The sequence below is a fragment of the Lutra lutra genome, chromosome 6 (genome assembly GCF_902655055.1).
Source record: "Lutra lutra chromosome 6, mLutLut1.2, whole genome shotgun sequence".
Taxonomy (NCBI): domain Eukaryota; kingdom Metazoa; phylum Chordata; class Mammalia; order Carnivora; family Mustelidae; genus Lutra; species Lutra lutra.
Genome location: NC_062283.1, coordinates 113103884 through 113124981, shown reverse-complemented (window position 1 = coordinate 113124981; position 21098 = coordinate 113103884). Strand labels below are relative to the sequence as shown.

At 41.9% G+C, this 21098-nt stretch overlaps 1 protein-coding gene across 12 annotated transcripts in view; it reads left to right on the top strand.

Moving 5' to 3' along the window:
- BACH2 (BTB domain and CNC homolog 2) overlaps positions 1 to 21098 on the top strand; it is a 362273-nt gene that overhangs the window by 72317 nt on the left and 268858 nt on the right. For 3 of the 12 annotated variants that reach the window (XM_047732094.1, XM_047732099.1, XM_047732088.1), the window contains exon 1: positions 11468 to 11684. The exons of 5 other annotated variants lie outside the window; for them this stretch is intronic. The gene's annotated coding sequence lies outside the window, so the exon portion shown is untranslated. Of the gene's footprint in view, positions 1 to 11467; positions 11685 to 11735; positions 11861 to 12765; positions 12846 to 17949; positions 17960 to 21098 lie in introns of those variants that run through there. 4 more of the 12 variants (XM_047732089.1, XM_047732097.1, XM_047732092.1 and 1 more) reach the window with 4 other exon arrangements.

Here is a 21098-nt window from a genome sequence, read left to right as displayed (position 1 = left end):
TGGCTAGCAAGGCAGGTGTGAAGGTGTACACTAGGTAGGGCAGGTTATAAGGAAGGATTGCTGCGGGGGAACTTGTTGTGTGAGATTTTAATAGCAAGAAGACTTAGGAAGACCTAAAATTTATGTATATTAGAAGGCGTTCTGTTTTTCTTTGTGCAGTTGTGGAAGTCCATTTGGTCTGTAATTATGCTGGTATTATGGACCGCCGAACAAGACTGGTCGTTTGGGTTGGTTTTTACACTTTTCTTGAGGGTAAAGCTTTTAAAATTAACTTTGCTCCTTTGGGTTTAAAATTTTCTCATTCCGATGTCTGTGTCTTGCCCTGTAATCCTCACGAGAAGAAAAGGTTAGGACGCCTCTCTTTTGAAATGAAGGGGTCAGAGCAGGCGGGGGGCTGTCACGGTTGTTTCCCTTTGTTCAGGAATTAGAACATGTGAGCAAGTGGTTCCACCCCTCATTTTGTGAGCTGTTTTCCTCCGAGATTTCCTAATTTTTCCCATGACGTTTCAGCCTGTTTCTTCACAAGATGGTAAGGCCTGAAAGACTTCATTGTTTTATGGGAGTGCAAGTTCATGCACATTTGCTGATCTGGCCGGCTGGGGTCTGAGTGTGGGTGGGACACGGCTGAGGGCTGATGCGGACTGGAGGATGCGAGGAAAGTATATTCTGAATAGTAGCAAACATATTTGTTTATCAAGAGTATATCGCAGAGTGACTTTTTCTTCATAGACAGTGCCATACTTTTAAAATATGCAGTCTGCCCCGATCGACAGAAATAAGGCCATTCTTTTAGGCTAAGGGACATTTCTTCATGGCACATCAGCTTGAAATTTCACTTCATCTTCAGATAAATGCAAACTTTTGTTCTTGTAATGCATATTCCTTGATGCCCTGCCCCGGATTTATGTGAGCTCTTGGAATCGCAGCCCTGCGTATTCTCCACAGCAAATCCCAGTCAGTGCATGCTTTGCGGGGGGGGATGTCCAAAATATTATTTATAGTAGGAGGAAAAAAGCAATAGCAGAAGAACCCTCGCTAAAAAGTAAATAGATTCATTGAGTAAAGGAAGTTGGGGTTTAATGCTAATGAGGTTCTTTTTTAAATGAAGTTTATATATTGTCTTAATGCTAACTTCTGAGGAATTGGGATCTGCATTTGATTAACAGTAATTCACTGGCAGAACACACTACATTTATATCTGAAGTAGCATTAACATTTTCAGTCAGATTTACACAATTCCACATCATTTTTAAATGTTCTCCATGGTAGCGGAGCCAGTGGGACCTACAGTCATTGCTGGGCGTAGATTGCACACATCCTTTCACAGCTCCTGTTTCCGTGAGTCATGTTGGCAGCTTGAAATCAGCTGTGGTGGGAGTATTTACACCACGGACATCAGCAAACACTACAAATGGGAGTGTTCCACTGTCAGGGACCATATTTCAACATATAGCCGCGCACCACATCCCCAAGAGAAATGTAGATGTTAGGGAGTCTTAGGGTGCCCAGGTGTCTCAGTTGGTTAAGTGCCTGAGTCTTTTTTTTTTCTATAAAGTTTTTTATTTATTTAACTGACAGAGAGAGAGAAAGAGAGACAGCGAGAGAGGGAACACAAGCAGGGAGAGCAGAAGAGGGAGAAGCAGGCTTCCTGCCGAGTAGGACACCCAAGGCATGGCTCCATCACAGGACCCTGGGATCATGACCCGAGCTGAAGGCAGATGCCTAATGACTGAGCCACCCAGGCGCCCCTAAGTGTCTGACTCTTAATCTCCACTGGGGTCTTTTTTTTTTTTAAAGGTTTTATTTATTTATTTGACAGACAGAGATCACAAGTAGGCAGAGAGGCAGGCAGAGAGAGAGAGGAGGAAGCAGGCTCCCTGCCGAGCAGAGAGCCCGATTCGGGGCTCGATCCCAGGACCCTGGGATCATGACCTGAGCCGAAGGCAGAGGCTTTAACCCACTGAGCCACCCAGGCGCCCCTCTCCACTGGGGTCTTGATCTCAGGGTCATGATACTTAAAAAAAGAAGAAGAAGAAGAAGGTAAGGAGTTTTCTCCCAAGGCAAATAATGTGGTGTTTGTACTCAACACAACAACCAATGTGACCCTTTTAAAATATAAACCAAGCCATGTGGCTCCTTAGCCCAAAACCCTCCCAAGGCTCCCCATTTCACTTGGAGTGAGAGTCTGAAAGTGAGAGAGTGGCCTGAAAGTTGTCCATGGTCTGGCTGCCTTCCTCACCCCTGCCTGTGTCCTCCTGACCCTTGTGACCAGACCCTGATCTCACCCCTCTTTCTGTAGAATGTCCCAGACCTGCTTCTGTTCTAGGGCCATGGTCCTCAGACTTAGTGTGCATCAGAATCCCCTGCAGAGCTGGTTAAGATGGACTGTCGCCTGCCCCTCCCTACAGTTCTGAGCCAGTGACAAGTTTTCAGGAGATGCTGATAGTTCTGGAACCCTACTTTGAGACCCACTGCTCCAGCCCATCTCTTGGGTTTACCTGTCACCTCCTTCAAGTCACTGATCTGCTTTCATCTCCTCATCTCTCCTGACCCATCCTATTTAAAATTGCAGCCTTTCTCCTCCATTCCATTTCCATTTTTTTTTCATTGTACCTGTCACTTTATAACAAAAATAACTTATTTATTATGTTTTTTATTTGCCTTTAAGGTCTATCTCCTGGGGTGCCTGGTGGCTTAGTCGGTTAAGTGGTTAACCATGTGTCTTAGGCTCGGGTTGTGATCCCAGGGTCCTGGGATCAATCCCCACATTGGGCTCCCTGCTCAGTGGAGAGCCTGCTTTTCCCTCTCCCATTCTCCTTGCTTGTGTTCCCTCTCTTGCTGTCTCTGTCAAGTAAATAAAATCTTAAAAAATAAATAAATAAAGTCTGTCTCCCCACCCTGCTCCCCACCTCCCCCCACGACTAAACTCTAAATTCCATAAAGGTAGGGGTTTTATCTATTTTCTCCATTGCTGTATCTCAAAGTTTAGAATAACACCTGGCACATAGTAGGTGCTCGGTTAATATTGTTTAAAGAATCAGTGAATTAACAACATTGAGAAGTGAATGATGTTTCTTAGATTTGGGTCCCAGTTGCTTTAATTCAAACTCACTAGAGAAACTTAAAACAGTTTCTTTAGGATTCCTGCTCAGCTTTACTACTTTTAGGATAGTGAGGAATAGTATCTGCTCTTGGCTAAAGTTTAGGAATGTCCCAATGATCCTTAAATAGTAGGTGCTCCAAGTTGTTGCTCTTAGATTTACCTCCTAACCGCAAGGGCCATAAGATAGTAGTCTTCAAAAACTCTGGTCTGCAGAAGTTTTCTTACTTCTTACTTGAGGAGCTCTGCAAATATTTAATTTGCATTTCCCTTTTAATATATTTTAAACAATTTTGTATAATCATAATAAAAACACATGCATACTTAAACATGTTGCATATGAAATTTTAACACATTGGGACCACCAAGGCGTTGAACTAGACTATCAGGTTAACCTTAAATTAAGTGTTTTCTGCTGTCTGGGCTTATATATTGGAACTTCTTATAAGTTAATCATTGATAAGGAGGTTCAATACCAGTGTTTTTCAGGTTCCAACCTGATTGTGAATTGAACAAGAAAATTCCTCTTGTTAAACATATTTAGCATACTCAGTTCCTCACTGGGTAGAGCTTGGGGTCTCTGTTGGGTATAGGTTTCTGCATGGATTAACAGCCAGTTGTATAATAAGTAAACCAAGCACACATCACTTAACGATACATATTCTGTTTTAGGGTTCTGCATACCCACTCTACATTTTCCATGCTCCTTGACTGATTGTTAAATCAAGTAGTTGTCAGATTATCTTTACTGTTAAAATATGAAAGAAAAAAATCTTAACTACTGCATTTTTTTTCAAGCTTTTGGGTTAGTTTGAGGCATATTGTGAGATAACAAAATGAATTGCTAAAAACTGTTATCATTTCCAGTATAACTGTCCCTTGCTGTTCCAATTCATTCGTTTCCAGAATATGGATACAGAAATTCCCCACTGCGCGTTCCCATAGAAGAGGATACAGTGTTATTTGTGTTAATTTTGCTTCTAAGTTTCATGTATAAGTAATAAAAGTAGCAGATCGCAAAACATTTATCTGAAAATTTGTCTGCATCTGTTTGGTCCCTGAGTTTATAGAGCAGAGATTCAGACATTGGGTGATACCTGCAGTTCCCTGTGAACATCAGGATCTATATTAATTGTTCTTTGAATGTTTGGTAGAATTCACCAGTGAAACTTTCTGGTCCCAGAGTCTTGTTTTTTGGGAGGTTTTTGATTACTGATTTTCTGTATCATTACGATTCAGTCTTAGTAGGTGGTATGTTTCTCGGAATTTATCCATGTCTTCTAGGTTGTCCAACTTGGTTAAAATTGTTCAATGTAGCCTCTTGTGATTCTTTGTATTTCTGTGTTATCAGTTGTAACATTTCTTCTTTCATTTCTGATTTTTTTTTTTGAGTGTCTGTGTGTGTGTGTGTGTGTGTGTGTGTGTGTGTGTGTGTGTATGCATGCGCTCTCTCTTTCTCTCTTTTTCTCTTTGGTGAGTTTGGCTAAAGGTTTGCCAATTTTGTCTATCTTTTGAGAAAACCAGCTCTTAGTGACATTTATTTTTTCTGTTATCTTTTTCGTGTCTATTTCATCTATTTATTTCTGCTCTAATCTTTGCTATTTCCTTTCTTCTGCCTAACTTTGGGCTTCATTTGTCCTTCTTTTTCTATTTTCTTGAGGTGTAATGTTGGGTTGTTTATCTGAAATGTTTATTATTTCTTGAGGTAGGCATTTATCACTGCGAATGTCCCTCTTGGAACTGCTTTTGCTGCATTCCATAAATTTTGGTATGGCACATTTCCATTTTCATTTGCCTCAAGGTATTTTTATATTTTCTTTTGATTTTGAAGAGACCCATTGGTTTTCATCTCACATATCTGTGAACTTTCTGATTTTATTCATGTAATTAATTTCTAGTTTCATACCTTTGTGGTTGGAAAAGATGCTTGATATGATTTCAGTTCTCTTAAGTTTATTTGTGGCCTAACATATGATCTGTCTCAGAAAATGTTCCATATGAACTTGAGAAGAATGTGTATTCTTTTGCTTTGGGATGGAATGTTCTGTAAATAACTGCTAAGTCCATCTGATCTAACATGTCATTTAAGGTCAATGTTTCTTTACTGATTTTCTGTCTGGATGATCTATCTACTGATATAAGTGAGGCATTGAAGTCTCCCTACTGTCATTATATGTCTCCCTTTAGGCCTGTTAATATTTGCTTCATGTATTTAGTTGTTTCTATGTTGGATGCATCAGTATTTACAAATGTTATATTTTCTGTTGGATTGAGCCCTTAAGTAACACCTTTTTGGGGTCTTATTACAGTCTTTGATTTAAAGACTATTTTATCTGATATAACTACAGCGACTTTTGTAGCTGTTTTCTTTTGGTTTCCATTTCTATGAAATGTCTTTTCCCAGTCCTTCATTTTTAGTCTATGTGTATCCTTATATCTAAAGAGTGTCTCTTGTAGGCAACATATAGCCACATCTTGTTTTGTTAGTCATTCAGCCACTCTTTGTCTTTCGACTAGATAATTCAGTTCATTTACATTTAAGAACATCGTATTGGAAATCCTAGCCAGAGCAGTCAGGCAAGAAAAAGAAAAGAGGCATCCAGATTGGAAAGGAAGAAGTAAAACTGTCATTATTTGCAGATGACATGGTATTATATATTTATAAAACCTTAAACAATCCATCAAAAAACAATATACAGATTCAGTATAACCCCTATCAAAATTCCAGTGGTATTTTTCACAAAAATAGAACAGATAATCCTAAAATTTGTTTGGAACCACAAAAGACCCTGAATAACCAAAGCAATCTTGAGAAAAAACAAAGCTTGGAGGCATCCTGCTTCCTTATTTCAAACTTTGTTACAAAGCTATAGTAATTGGGGTGCCTGGGTGGCTCAGTGGGTTAAAGCCTCTGCCTTTGGCTCAGGTCATGATCTCAGAGTCCTGGGATCAAGCCCCACATTGGGCTCTCTGCTCAGCAGGGAGCCTGCTTCCCTTCCTCTCTCTCTGCCTCTCTCTGTCTACTTGTGAACTCTGTCAAATAAATATATAAAGTCTTTAAAAAAAAAAAAGAGAGACAAGTAAAACTTAAATATATATATATATATATATATATATATATATATATATATATAGTAATTAAAACAGTATGGTCTTGGAATAAATACAGACAGATCGGTGAAGCATACTAGAAAGCCCAGAAATTGACCATGTATATTTGGTCCATTGATTTACAATAAAGGAGCCAAGGATATACAATGGAGAGAGGATAGTCTCTTCAATAAATGATGTTGGGAAAATTGGAAAGCTGCATGCAAAAGAATAAAACTGGACCCCTACCTTACACCACACACAAAAATTAACTTTAAAAGGATTAAAGGTGTAAATGAAAGACCTGAAACCATAAAACTCCTAGAAGAAACATAGACAGTAAGCTCCTTGACATTGGTCTTGATGATGATTTTTTTGAATCTCACAGCAAAAGCCAAAGGCAAAAGAAGCAAAAATAAATAAGTGGGGCTGTATCAAACTAAAAAGTTTTGGTACAGCAAAAGAAGTCACCAACAAAATGTAAAGGCAACCTACTGAAAGAAAATAATTTGCAAATCTTATATCTGATAAGGAGCTAATATTCAAGATATATAAAGAGATATATAAAGAACTCATGCAATTTAATAGCAAAACACACATACGGACACACGAACACAGACAAAAAACAATCTGATTTTTATTTTTTTTATTTTTTTATTTTTTTAAAGATTTTATTTATTTATTTGACAGAGAGAAATCACAAGTAAGCAGAGAGGCAGGCAGAGAGAGAGGAGGAAGCAGGCTCCCTGCTGAGCAGAAAGCCCGATGTGGGGCTCGAACCAAGGACCTGGGATCATGACCTGAGCCGAAGGCAGCGGCTTAACCCACTGAGCCACCCAGGCGCCCCACAATCTGATTTTTAAAATGGGCAGAAATAGGGGCACCTGGGTGGTTCAGTGGGTTAAATCCTCTGCCTTCGGCTCAGGTCATGATCCCAGGGTCCTGGGATTGAGCCCCGCAGGCTCTCTGCTTGGCGGGAAGCCTGCTTCCTCCTCTCTCTCTCTGCCTGCCTCTCTGCCTACTTGTGATCTCTGTCTGTCAAATAAATAAATAAAAAATCTTTTTAAAAAATGGGCAGAAAATATGAAGAGACATTTTTCCAAAGAAGACATATAGATAGCCAATAGGTACATGAAAAGATGTTCAACATCATTAATTATCAGAGAAATGGAAATCAAAACTACAATGAGATGTGACCTCATACCTGTTAGAATGGTTGTTATCAAAAAGATAAGAAATAACAAGTGTTGAAAGGATGTGGAGAAAAGGGAACACTTGGATACTGTGGATAGAGATATAAATCGGTGCAACCACTGTGGAAAACCATATGGAGATTCCTCAGAAAATTAAAAATAGAACTACTTGATCAACTGGCAATTCCACTTCTGGGTATTTATCTGAAGAAAGCAAAAAACATGAATTTGGAAAGATATGTACCACCATGTTCATTGCAGCATTATTTACAATAGCCAGGATATGAAAACAACCTAAGTGGCTACTGATGGATGAATGGATAAAGAAATCATTACTTATACATATGCATATGAAATATATTTTCAGTGGAATATTATTCAGCCATATTTTGCAACAACATGGGTGGACCTTAAGGTCATTACACTAGGTGAACTAAGTCAGGCAAAGAAAAATGCCAAGTGGTCTCTCTCATATGAGGAATCTTAAAAAACATATGAATAAGCTCCTGAGATGTACAGAGAACAGATTGGTGGTTGTTAAGAGCTGGGATTGGTACAATGGTGAACTGTTTTTTTGAATAAAAAAAAAAATTTAGGTTAGTTAATAAGCCTACTACAATCTGAAAGCCCCACACTAAATGTATCATAAGAAACAGTTACAAGATATACTTCATGGAACGTTTTGTAGACCTCCTTTCACATCCTTCTAATAATACATTTAGTATTCCTTCCTTGTAGGTTGTTGTCTATCTCCCATACTATATCTGAGCCCCTTGAAAGGAAGAATTGTGTCTCATTCATGTCAGTTACTGGAGTTTCCTAAGACATGGTGGGTGCTTGGCACACGTTTATTAAACAACACTGCATTTCACAGCAGAAAGAAGCACGCTTGAAAGGAACAACACAATCTCATCTTAAATAAACAATTGGTAACTTTACACTATGCCCAAATTTAACAGAAAAAATCTATTTGACAGATCCATGATTTTCCCCCTTTATCTCTCATGTACAATCATTTGTAGTTTTATGAATTCTTTTTTTTTTTTTTAAGATTTTATGTATTTACTTGTCAGAGAGAGAGAGAGGCAGGCAGAGGGAGAAGCAGGCTCCCCACTGAGCAAAGAGCCTGATACGGGACTCGATCCCAGGACTCCAGGATCATGACCCTAGTGGACGCCAGACCAACTGAGCCACCCAAGTGTCCCTTATGAATTCTAGAAATGTTTTTTGACTCTGACCCTTCCATGCTATCCTACTGTTATGCCATGACTGATCTCAAGTGTCATCCTTCTCTCCCCTTGCTTAGACTATGCAAGCATAGTCCTCTTCCAGACCTAGTCTTCTATCTACTTCTCCACACTATTGCTGCCCTCAGCAAGTCCTTCGACCTACACTGCCTGTAGGAAGAGGGGTAAACCTGTGCTCTCCAATAGAGTATCCACTACTAGCCACACATGGTTTTGAGCTCTTAAAATGTGGCTAGTCCAAATTGGGATGTTATAGATTTAAAAAAAAACACACCCTATTTTATTTTTTTTTAAAGATGTATTTATTTATTTTATTTGACAGACAGAGATCACAAGTAGGCAGAGAGGCAGGCAGAGACACAGAGGGAGAAGCAGGATCCCCACCGAGCAGAGAGCCCGATGCGGGGCTTGATCCCAGGACCCTGAGATCATGACCTGAGCCAAAGGCAGAGGCTTTAACCTACTGAGCCACCCAGGTGCCCTCCACACCCTATTTTAAAGTGAGAAAACAATGTAAAATATCTCATGAATCATTTTTATATTGATTACATGTTGAAATGATTATATTTTAGATCAGTTGGTCTAAACATGTATTATCAAAATTAATTTCTCCTATTTCTTGTTTTTTTTTTTTTTAATGTGGATATTAGAAAAATTGAAATTATCTGTATGGTTCACCTTGTATGTCTGCTGGTCAGTGCTAGTCTTAACCGTATCCTGGCATTTCAAGTTTCTTATAACCTGGCCTCAGATACCTCTTTAGCCTTGTGCCTCAGCCCTTCCTGACCTCCTCAGAATTTCTCATAACTCTCAGATCTCACTAAGTCTATTTATACCTGTGGGTTTGGTTTGGTTTGGTTTTCTTTTCTTTTCATATTCTGTTCCTTCTTCCTGAATGAAATGTCCTTCCCTTTCTTTGTTAGCTCTAAAAATCTTACTCATATTTTTAGGACCTGATTTAATTGTCCCATGCTGGTGAAGTTATGCCCTGTTTCCTCAGAAAGAATTAGCCAATTCTCCCCATCTCAGGCTCTTGATGCCTCTAAGATTATGCTTACTTTGCTGTGCTGCCATGATGTGTCTTCTTAACCAGGCTTCTCAAGGGAAAAGGCTGCAGCTCATTCCTGTGATGACCTGCGAGGGCAGTGTCTGGTGTGTACTAGACATTTAATCGACATTTATTAAATTAATGTGTGAATTAATTTAATCCTACTGCTGCACACACTGCTGTTTTTACATATATCCAGCCTTGATCATCTGAACCACAGGCCATGGAAAAAAATTGGATGTTGAGGTGGGCAGCCCTGGACCTCTCTGCCATGACCCCAATTTCAGATTTTTATGTTCAATAAAATGGCCTCTTCATCCTCACTGGTCGACTTACAGTAATCAAAAAATTACATATTTGAATTTATGAAATCTATGGATGAGAGTACAGACTGAGAGTACAAAATGACAGTATCAATGACCCTTTTACTGTTTTGTGTACAGGGATTTCATAGAAGACTTTTTTCAGTTGAAGAGTCCACTTCTAAACAAGATTGCAAGTCAGTGTTCTAATCCTAAATTTCATTTCCATTTCTACCCCAAATGTTTCCTAGTTTCTAGTATCATGTGGGTTCATGTAGTGTAAGACTTCTCCACTCTGGCTGCGTGATAGATACAATTAGGAAGCTTTCAAAAGTACTGAGGCCCAGGCCCACCCCCAGGGATCCTGCTGTAATTGGACTGCGGGAGGAACACCTAGGCACCAGTATTTATGAAAAGCGTAAATATCTTGTAATAAGTTGATTCCACAAGTTCTTAAAGAGCCAGGTACACTATAGAAATGTTGAAGCTTTTAGGTGTTCATTTTTCTTTCCTTTTATTAACGATATTGTGAGTAAAGGTAATGCGATACTCTTCTTACTGTAGGATTCCAGGGTCCAAAACAAATTAATTGAACCTAACATCTGTGGACAATTTCCCAAGTTGTCTGAAATTAGAATTTCTGCTCTCTGTCTTTCTCTAAAACCTACAGGCAGCATTTTAATGTCCCTTATTGGTAGAAATAGCTAGGTCACAAAAGCTCTATTTTAGATCGTGGAAAGAGAACCGACAAGGGCAGTGGGTATAAACGTTTGCATGGGTAGTGGCCTCCCTGGCATCCTTTTTAGCCTCAATAAACACTTCTCCCATGACAGAATTTCCATAGCCCTGCCATGTTGATAAAATCTGACATTCTGCTTAATCACTTTTTAATGATCTTGTTCCTTTTGTGCTTGTGTGAGAAACCAGTGTTTTTTTGTTTTTTTGTTTTTTTTTTTAAGGTGTGGGAAGAATTCGCTTGAATTTCCTAATTCCATAAAAATGGGCTGGTAATACACATATAATTCTTGTGGGGACAGGAGAAAAAATTACCTAATTTCTGTTTATCAAAGGTCTTTTCATACATTTTTTAAAAGTTACAAAGTTCCTGAAATCTTGCAAAGAAGAAAATCTGGGATCACTACTCTAGCAACATGGTAAGAAAATCTCGTGAACCCTTGATAGCATGTTCTATGTCCTTGGTGTATACTATTAAAACACAGATGTAAACAAGCATACGTTTTCACAAATTATCGATTGGTTGCAATGGCTGGCGCTTTAGGAAAGAGAAAAAGAAAGAAAAACACACACACACAGTTGGGATGGAATCCTTCAGTGCGTAAAAAGGAATAGAAAATCCTTTAGTTAGCTTGGTTATTTGCAGCCGGTATGTCATCTGTGAGAGACTGATGTCATACAGATTGAATGCAGAGGCAAAGTGTGTGTGTGTGTGTGTGTGTGCGCGCGCGCGCGGTGCTTTAAAGCCCCACTCCCAGAACATGAAGTGAGTGTGAAGGGCACCACAACAACCCCTAGATCTGTCAAGAATGTACCTATTTTTAACAATCGGGATCCAATGTCAGCACTCAACAGGAGATGAAGAAGGGGGTAGCGCGCGGTCTCCAGCCCCAGCGGATGGGAACCGGCCCTCTGGTGTGTTTACAGTACAGCTGTGCATTCTTAATGGCCCTGCCCCCGCCCTGTCAGGTAAAGTTTTCATTGCACGTGATGAACCGCAGAGATGTCTTCAGCAGAGGAAAACAGAGGGGCTGGGAGGAGGAAAAGGGAAGGGAAGAACGGAAAAGAGAGAGAAAAAGAAACACGCCGCCCCAGAGGGAGATAGTCTGTGCTTTGCAGTTGCTTGTGTGGATAGAAACCAGATGGTAAGCTGGAACACCCGCTTGGCTATCCGAGGAGCCAAACATATGGTTAATGGTCGGGAGAAATAGCTTTCAGAGCCAGGGCTTCGCTGACTGCTTCATATTACAGATTGTTACAGTGTGTCATTACATTGCCAACCTAAGTGCTTAATACCCACGGCGGGCGCTGGGCATACACTTACAAGAAGGACTTTTAGCTCTTTGCTGGCTCGGAATGCACAAGTGACATCATAGGGCGGCTTAAAATGTCTGGTGTTGGGAGGTAGGGAGAAGAGTCATTTTGTAGTGGAAACATTTTTTTTTTTTTTTTTTTTGCAAGACAAGCCTTCGCTCCGCTGAACTCTACTGTTTTTCTGAGGACCTTTTCATACAGAAATCTCTCTCTCTCTCTCTCTCTCTCTCTCAGACATACACATACACACACACAAGTTCTGAAACAGAAATCTAAAACACGGACTGTGCCTCCCACTCCTCCAGTGGATCTGACAGCCCCCTTTCACCTGGAAGCCACATCACTGCACTCCCAGGGCCTGCATTTGAAGTTTCTGTTTGGGGAGCTTTGGGCAACAGCAGGCCTGTGTTATCTAAGGAACTGCTGAGCCCATTCATCTGCTTTTCACGGCCCGCTTCCTTTTATTTTTAGCCAAATCCGTCAGGCCTGACAGGCGGGTAATTCGAGCCAGAGAAAGGGCAGAGCTCCAGGTCCTTTCCACAAAGCAATTCTTCTCCTCCCTCCTGGGAGGGCTCCAGACTTGGCCGCTTCAGGCAGATGGATTTGTTGAGTCATGTGAGATCATTTACACAAAAACACAGTGAGGCAGTGGAAATTTAAAAAAAAAAAAAGAGAGAGAGAGAGAGCGAGGGTGGGGGAAGAGGAAAGAGGAGGGAAGCCAGGGGGAGTGTGTGCTGCTGTGGCTGCTGGGGAGCACAGGAATTTTGCAGCGAGGCAGCTAGACTGAGGAATGTTGTAGATTCATTTGTGTATAAGGTAATGTCTAGTTTACACAGCAGGGGGGTGGGGTTGGAGGGGGTGGGGAGCCAGGCTGGGGAGGTTCCTCCAACTACTCGCCTGTATTTTAAAAGCAGAAGGGGGTGTGGGGGGGAATTTTTTTTTTATTTTTTATTTTTAAAGCAACACCCACCAAACAAAGACCACACTGTTGACAGCACTGGGTTCCAGTAGCAGTAAACTACCAGCAGAATGGTTTAGAGAAAATGAGTTTGCTCTGTGATGTAATACAAGTTTGCTTTGTCCTGACTCCAGCATGACTGAGGCAGCAGGGGAGGGAGGAGAGGAAAATTGGAACAGGACTCTCGGTTAATGGTTTCCAGAGATTGTTTAGCAGGACTTGAGTGGAAGGAGGAAAGTGGAATAATATGGAGAATTACTTCGAGGTGTATCATAATTGCGGTAGGTAAAATAAAGTCATTACTATGGCTTCCTTGCTCAAGAGGAATTGAGCAATGGTTTTGAAAGGCTGCGGAAGGTATCATTTTTCCTTACCACAGTATCCCTTTTCCTCTGGCTTCTGGAACATTAAAAAAAGCCCAACTCTTGCATCATGGTAAACAGTATTAACAGTTAGTGAATCAGTTTTGTTTACTTTTTATACCGCAAGCTTCTAAAACATTCCATTAAAAAACTGTCTTCTGCTCATTCATGAAACTCTTTTTCTTCTGCAAATGTGCTTACATGCATTAGCTGTGCTTGGAAGCAGATTTTTCTTTCTTATGCTGGACTGAAAGGGTTCGGGAGAGAATCACGACTGGGTTATCCAACCGTATGTTCTTTACTTGCTGTAGTGAGAGTATGCTATGTAGAGGAAAGGAAATATTTTGAAATAGGTTCAGAAAATTTAAAATGGGAGAGGTTCAAAATATACACTATGATTACTTTCATTTGAGACCCATTTCTGCAATTCTACATGGATTTAGAGCCCTACTACGTACCCATTGTCCTCAGCCTCCCTGGAAGGTAGATCACCATCACTGTGGTGCCTCATACTGGTTGATACTGTAGAAGTTGAAACGCTTTGCCATTTTTTCCAGACTTAGGTATATTCAGATTATATATATAGTTTTAGTAATCATAGAACTTAGCTCATAAATTTCTTCTGTGAATACTCACCACTGAGTTTTGATAGGAAGCATCCAGATCACACCTTTACCTAGAATAACACGGCACTCACAATTGTGCTGAAAATAGCCTAATCTAATATCAAAGCCACTGCTGTTTTCCAGGCAGCTCTAATGCTCTAACTCTGCATACCGACAAGGTAGATTTCATTTATTTTACTCGAAAGGAGAGTCAGTAAATTTGGGGGGTTGTTAATTGTGCACATTTTGATTATAGGATATCAACATTACTGTTCTGTGATGGAGAGTTGTCATTATTTTGGATGACCCTGCCTGCTTACCTGTGCTAGAAATAACAGCATCTACAATGAAGACTTAAATGGGTCGTGATGCCTAGATTTTCCTTGGGACTCTGCATGAGCCCTGTGATATTCTTGATATTTTTTTAAAAAAGGCATATTTGACACAGAAATTTAGTTAACATCTTCTAACTAAACATGTGTGTATGTTGCTTAGATAAATGTGGTCACTGTAAACATCAATATGATCTGAGATTTTGTTTTTATTTTGAAATGGAAGCTTTTTTGTTTGCAAATTCATTAAAAAGTGAAAACTGTTTCTGTAACCAAAAAAAAAAAAAATTTGTCATTATTTTAAACCTATCCACATCCTTGAGTGTTCCCTCTACATCGGGGTTTCTCAATCATTTTGGACTAGGTAATTCTTTAGTATGAGGGGTGGTTTTGTGCACGATAGGATATTCAGCAGCATCCTGACCTCTACCCACTAGATGCTAGTAGCAGTCTCCCCCAGTCATGACAAAAAGGAGAAAAAAAAGGCTCCATGCATCACAAATGTCCCCTGGGGGAAAGTCAGCCAGGCTCAGAACCAGGGCTGTATTTCTTTTTTAATTTTTTTAAAGATTTTATTTATTTATTTGACAGAGAGAGATCACAATTAGGCAGAGAGGCAGGCAGAGAGAGGGAGGGGGATGCAGGCTCCCCAGTGAGCAGAGAGCCCGACGTGGGGCTCGATCCCAGGACCCTGGGATCATGACCCAAGCTGAAGGCAGAGGCTTTAACTCACTGAGCCACCCAGACGCCCACCAGTGTTGTATTCTTATTTTGGTTTGGAAGTTCACCCTTTATCTCCTGAGCTGGGCACTCAGTTACTTCTGAGATTGACTTTAAGGCTATAAAGTAACATTTTCCCTCCTGCCCTTCATCCTAAAAGCAGGAACCCCAAGTTAGGTGAAGTTTTGCAAGGCTCAAGCAGGGGTATTGTGGGGGAAGAATTTTCCTCGCCAAAGACCTACAGTTTTGTCACACAGAGCAGTCTCTCTGTCAGGATGCCAGCCTTAGCAGGTGGAACCCTTCAAGGCCACGCAGCGACTTTCCCAGAGTCGTTCAAGAGGAAGTGGCCTCACCGACTGAGCTTGGGGATGTTGACACAAGAAGAAAGGGGACTTCTCTGCAGGGACCAGAGCAGAGAGCCTAGGCCACAAGTTCAGTGGCTCTCTGCAGGCTCTCTGCCTTCATATCCAGCCCCAGAAAGAGGGAAAGGAGGCGACAACCGTTCTTTCTTCGGAGCAAAGCAGACATCCTCCCCATCCCGATGGCTGTGGTCTCAGAAGCTGGAACTCTCGTTAAACAAGGAATGTGGAGCTCTCCACAGGCTAAGGCAGGCATAAATTTCCTCTGTTTGTTTTGTGAGGACTAGTGTCGACTGCTGTAATGAGATCAGAGGATACCCCAGGGACGAGGCCTCCAGGTCGGCTGCTGGAGCCGTTTTCTGTGGCTGTTCTCTTGGCTGCTGTTGAAGAACACCTTGACTCCACAGACCTCGGTTATGATGTGGGGAGGTGGCTGTGCCCTTCTTTCATTCTTGCCTCTCCGAGGCTACCAGAAGGTCCGCGTGCAGTCATCCAGTTCTAAATCGTGGAAAAGCTCATGGAAGGCAAATTGCTTTCCTCAGAACCGAGGACAGCCCAGGCCATGTGTGGAAAGTGCGATCTTGTACAGGGAGGTGACTGCTTCCTTGGGAAAATGCCTGGACTGCTGATGCTGGCTGGGCCACCCCTATGCTCTTCCTCCCCCAACATTGCTCCGCTTTAGGAAGAGTTAAGGTGTGCATCACAACAACGTAGCATATGCTACAAAGAACAGAATTCTGGCTTTAGCCTGAATTGTAGCCAAATGGCCCTTTCTGCGACCCAAAATATGGCAGAATTGAGTTTAGGGAACCTCAAACTGGACATTTCTGGCAGAATAGTATAGACTGCGCTGGTACAGCCTGACCCACTTCTAGCCCCATATGCCCGCCCCACCCACCCAGAATAATCCTTAGGTATGTTCAATGAAATAGAAAATACTGAGAACTTACAAGGGGAGTTCCCATGAGCCAGAAGACATTCATGCCGCAGGCTGTGATGGTTCTACTCCAGTGGGAACTGTTTGCCAAAGGGACAAGTAGAATTTCCCCTAGAGTCTGCTTCAGGCTTTGAGTGTGTGTTTGGGGTGCAGTGGTGGGAGATGGCAATCCAAGGTTACATTGTTTAAAGAGCTGTAGGGTCTGCAATTCTGTTACCTCCATAGTACAGGAACTTCCGTTGTTTTTGGTTTTGTTTTTGTTTTTATATAGACACTAAGCTGGTTTGAGAGCACTGAAAGCTGTAGGGCTCTGGTAGAACCAAACACTAGATCCCTCTGGAAAGGTTAACCACCCAGGACGTGGTCCACCCTCAGCGAGAACAAGCCACAGGAAGGAGAAGCTGGTATTGGGAAGCACAGAATTAGAGCCTCAGGAAAGCGAAGATTAACAAATAGTGAATCCCTGAGACTGCTTTTGACAAGGTCCCACCCTGCCAAATTGAGCTTTCTTCTGAGGATTAATGAAAGTCTCCTCCCAGAGGAACAAGGCATTACATCCAATCTGGCTTACTAAGCAGAGGAGTTTCAGTTGTAAGCACCAGCCCCCAGTAAGGCAATCGCCCCTCAATACACTTGTCCTCAAGGTGTTCTTGAGAATATTTAAATTCCTTCCTTGCAAACATTTTATTGGAGAGATAGCTGGTTCCCTTTAGCTTCTGTAAAGAGATACCTTTCTAGCGATTTCCTTTGCCATTTGTTCCTTTTCAGTAGGTCATTCTGAAGTAACCTGCTAACTAGACTTTCTGTTAAATTACTTTAGCTTCTCGGCAAATCACAGGAAATGTGTTTGCCTGAATTGTTAAGCAAACCCCTCAAGGGAGAAGGAAGCTGGAATTGTTTGAAGGTCTCCAGGATTTCTCTTTGAAATCAAAGAAACCCAGGGGTAGCCAGGCATGGTTAGTAAACCGTCTTAGATGTCCAGGGGGTAGTCAAGCATGGTTAGTAAACCCTCTTAGATGAATACAGGCCTTCCCAATCCATAGTGGACAAATGGATAGGGGATTGCCTCGGTCTCTGGGCAGCCACCAAGTGCAACCCGACCAGCGACATGCTCTGTTGGCAGACACGAACTCAGGATGTTGAAGGGAAAGCAGGCTCCTTTACTTATTAATAGGGTGATGAAATCTCTTACATTTAATTTTTTCTACTGACGCACACACAGGGTACCCAAATGTACCCTCTTGACCTAAAAGCAATGCCATACATTTCAAGAGATATTCCTTCAATATTTTATTCTTAATTTGGGTTTTCTTCTTTTAGTCTCAAAATATTCTGGCCAAATAAGGAGTAGATATACATATTGACATTAAAGCATGAGAAGCGGGTAAGTGGAAATAGGCCCAATTGGGGCCAGATTCAAGGAAGGTCTTCCTGAGTGTTTGTCTCAGTGAGGGCTGCTGTAATAGAACACCACAGACCGAGTGGCTTAAACAACGGTTTATTTCTCACAGTGCTGGAAGCTGCGAAGTCCAAGATCAAGGTGCTAGCCCATGTGGTCCTAGTGAGAGATCTCTTGTAGAGAGTTGACTTCCTTGTATGTCGCATACAGCAGGGAGAGGGGGAAAGAGAAAGAATGACCATGAATGCAAGTTCTCTAGTACCTCTTCTCACAATGGCACTAATCCCATCATGAGGGCTTCACTCTCAAGACCTTATCTGAACCTAATTACCAGGGCGCCTAGATGGCTCAGTGGGTTAAAGCCTCTGCTTTCGGCTCAGGTCATGATCCCCAGGGTCCTGGGATGGAGCCCCACGTCGGGCTCTCTGCTCAGTGGAGAGCCTGCTTCCACCTCTGTCTCTGCCTGCCTCTCTGCCTACCTATGATCTCTGTCTGTCAAATAAATAAATAAAATATTTTAAAAAATAAATACAACTTAAAAAAAAATTAAAAAAAATAAACCTAATTACCTCCCCAAAGCCCTGCCTCTTAACACCAACACATTGGAAATTAGGCAACATATGAACTTTGAGGGGGTATAGACTTTCAGTCCATAACAACAATATATAACAACATTATAATTAAATTTTGCATGTTTTGAAAGCACACTGTAGGTAGGACAGTGGGACAGGTGCTGGTAGTTTGGGCATAAAACAGGTATCTTTCCTTGGAATACTTAGAATCCTGTAGCGTGGTTTAGAGGTAAACCCCAACCGTGTGATTGCAAGCAGCATGAGATGGTGCTGAATAGTGATGGGAAACAGGGGAGGGAAAGGGCCTCATCTCTCTTTAACACCATGCATTAAACACTTTCTTCATATTATTCCATTTAATCTTCAGAACAGTCTTAGGACATACAAAGAATTTACCCCAGTTTTATGGAGGGAGGAGTAAAGACTCACAGGGGGTTAGTAAGTTGCTGAAATCACATGCAAAGAGGCAGAGTTGATACTCAGATGGAGTGAGTTGGCTCCTGGGTCTTGCTTTGCCCACTCTCCTGGCGGGCATGCTGAGCCCCCTGTAGCCACAGCAGTATAGCCGTGGAGGGGTCTGGAGACAGATTGGGAGCCCCCAACCCTGGAGAGTTAAAGAAAAAATCCCCTGACTTACATGAAAAGCGTCTGATAGAAGATAAAAACAGCCAACCAAATCCAACCCCTTTGGGATTTCCGAAATGCTCACATAAATTGCCAACATTAAACAAGCTCAAGATTTTACATCATCTCTCCATTTTCTGGCTTTCTGGAATATCCAAAGCTCTGGGAACCTGTGCCTTGTTCCTACTTTTCTAGAGTTGAGTAGCAGACTCTCCAGGCCTCCTTCCTCCTCACTGTCTTCTCTGACCAGACCATCCCTTCAGCTTGTTCCTCCTTGACCCCTGTAGGTCTCTGAAGCTGTGTCCTGCTTTACATGGTCACCTAGACAGGACAAGTAGGCTGAGCCAGGTAGCCCCTTGGGAGTTCTATATCCTGCCTTCAATTACTATATTCCTAAATCAGAGAGGAACTGGAAATGACCTTTTATAGAGTGATAGCCCTGAATCTGAACACTGGCTATCTTTATGTATGATTTCTGAAGTAGAGGAAACCCTAAACATGTGTGCGATGTAGTCTTCTGGAAAGTGACGGACGCACCATCACTTGGCGCTCTTACTCCATCTCGTCTGGCTCTCGGGGCAATGTTTTCCTGCTACCAGCGATGTCTCTCTTCTTTATAATTTATAATAATCCTCTCATTTCCTCTTCCTTATCACCATTTCTTGTGGATCCATTGGTCTCATGCTAGTCAAAGTTTCATAAAGTTAATCATCAAATTATCATCAAATACCCTGTCCGTGGGTATGAAGGGTCCTCACGATGCCTGATGGGAAGATGTTGTCACCCTTCTGACTTGGGTTGTTTGTTCTCCATGGCATACTATGAAGGCAGGGTGTGGGGGCAAGATAGAACGGCAAACGTTCTGTCTCTTGGGACAAAATCATGTTATGGCATGTTTGCTGCCTAAATGTGAGGGTGGCAAGGACACCAAGGTCCTGAAGAACCAGAGACCTATGTCTGGGGATGGAGGAGCAGCCTGCGGAAAGCTCCTCAGGGAGCTCTGCTCTGATTTCCTCTGCTTCTTCTGCAGAAAGAAAGGAAGGAGCCAGCCATGTGGGAGGTATGTGTGCATTTGGAGAAGGGGACAGGGGACCATTTGTTGCTTTACCTTTGGATCCTTTAATCCCAGCACCATGCTCCTTACTGTGGAAGAGAGGGATTGGACTGTCTGTAATAGAGTGGTCTTAAATTTATCCAGTCTTGTACAAGGATTCCATTCAATTGAAGGTTGTTAAGATTTTACTCCAGAGACATGTAAATTATTCCAACTCATAAAAACAGGGGTGGGTGAGTATGAGGGATATATCTCTCATCTCTTTGTCTGATTTCCCAAGCCCTGAAGTCCTAGATTTAGAGAATTTCCTGTAGACTTTTATCATCTTGCCTTTTGCCTTTTCCCTCCAAACCCTGTTTGTGTCTTTATGACTTTGTTTAATCCTTCCTCACAAGTTCTTGGGTTCTTATGCTTGACCCCCTGCCTACCTAGGCTGCTGGATTTGGTGGTAGGCGGGAAGGAGCAGGAGGCCATTCTCCAGACTGACGTCAGGGTACATTATATCTAAAAGCCAGCCAGACCATTAACCTTACGAGTGTCCTGTTGGCTCCTGTGGGCCTGTTTCCCGTAGGAATTAGGAATACCTGAGCAGCCCAGCTTTGCATTATATGACAAAAGCCTTCTAAAATGCACATCTTGGAAGGGGGTAGGGCGAGTTGGATCAGGGAGAAAAGCCCAACTGATCATACTCCATTCTATATCGGCAGTATTAGTTGCATTTTCAAGGGCCAAGAAACAGCACTGTGCGTGCACGCACGAACAGCTCCTTGACACATACAAGAGTGTCAAGAGTTAAGAATAACTACTCTAAAGAGTACTCTCGTGAGAGTAAGGAGACTAGAGTAAAGTTGGCTTATGCTGTTCTCACCATACCTCTGTAGCACATTATCAGTGATCCAGAGAAAACAGATTTTTCTCTGTGGTAGGTGGAAGCTGATGGTAAATAAATAGTGGAGAAACAGGTAAGTCCAGTCTTAACTTTGCTTCAGCTCCACTTGCTGACACCCAGAGAAGCCGTAGGATGTGGTGGTGTCACCAGGAGCCCAAGTCTCTCCTTGTCTCTTCTGTTAGTGTGGACCTGGCTGGTGAGGGATACTTGTCTGCATCGCTGAGCCTGTTTCTAAGTATCTTTGTTTGCTTACTTGCC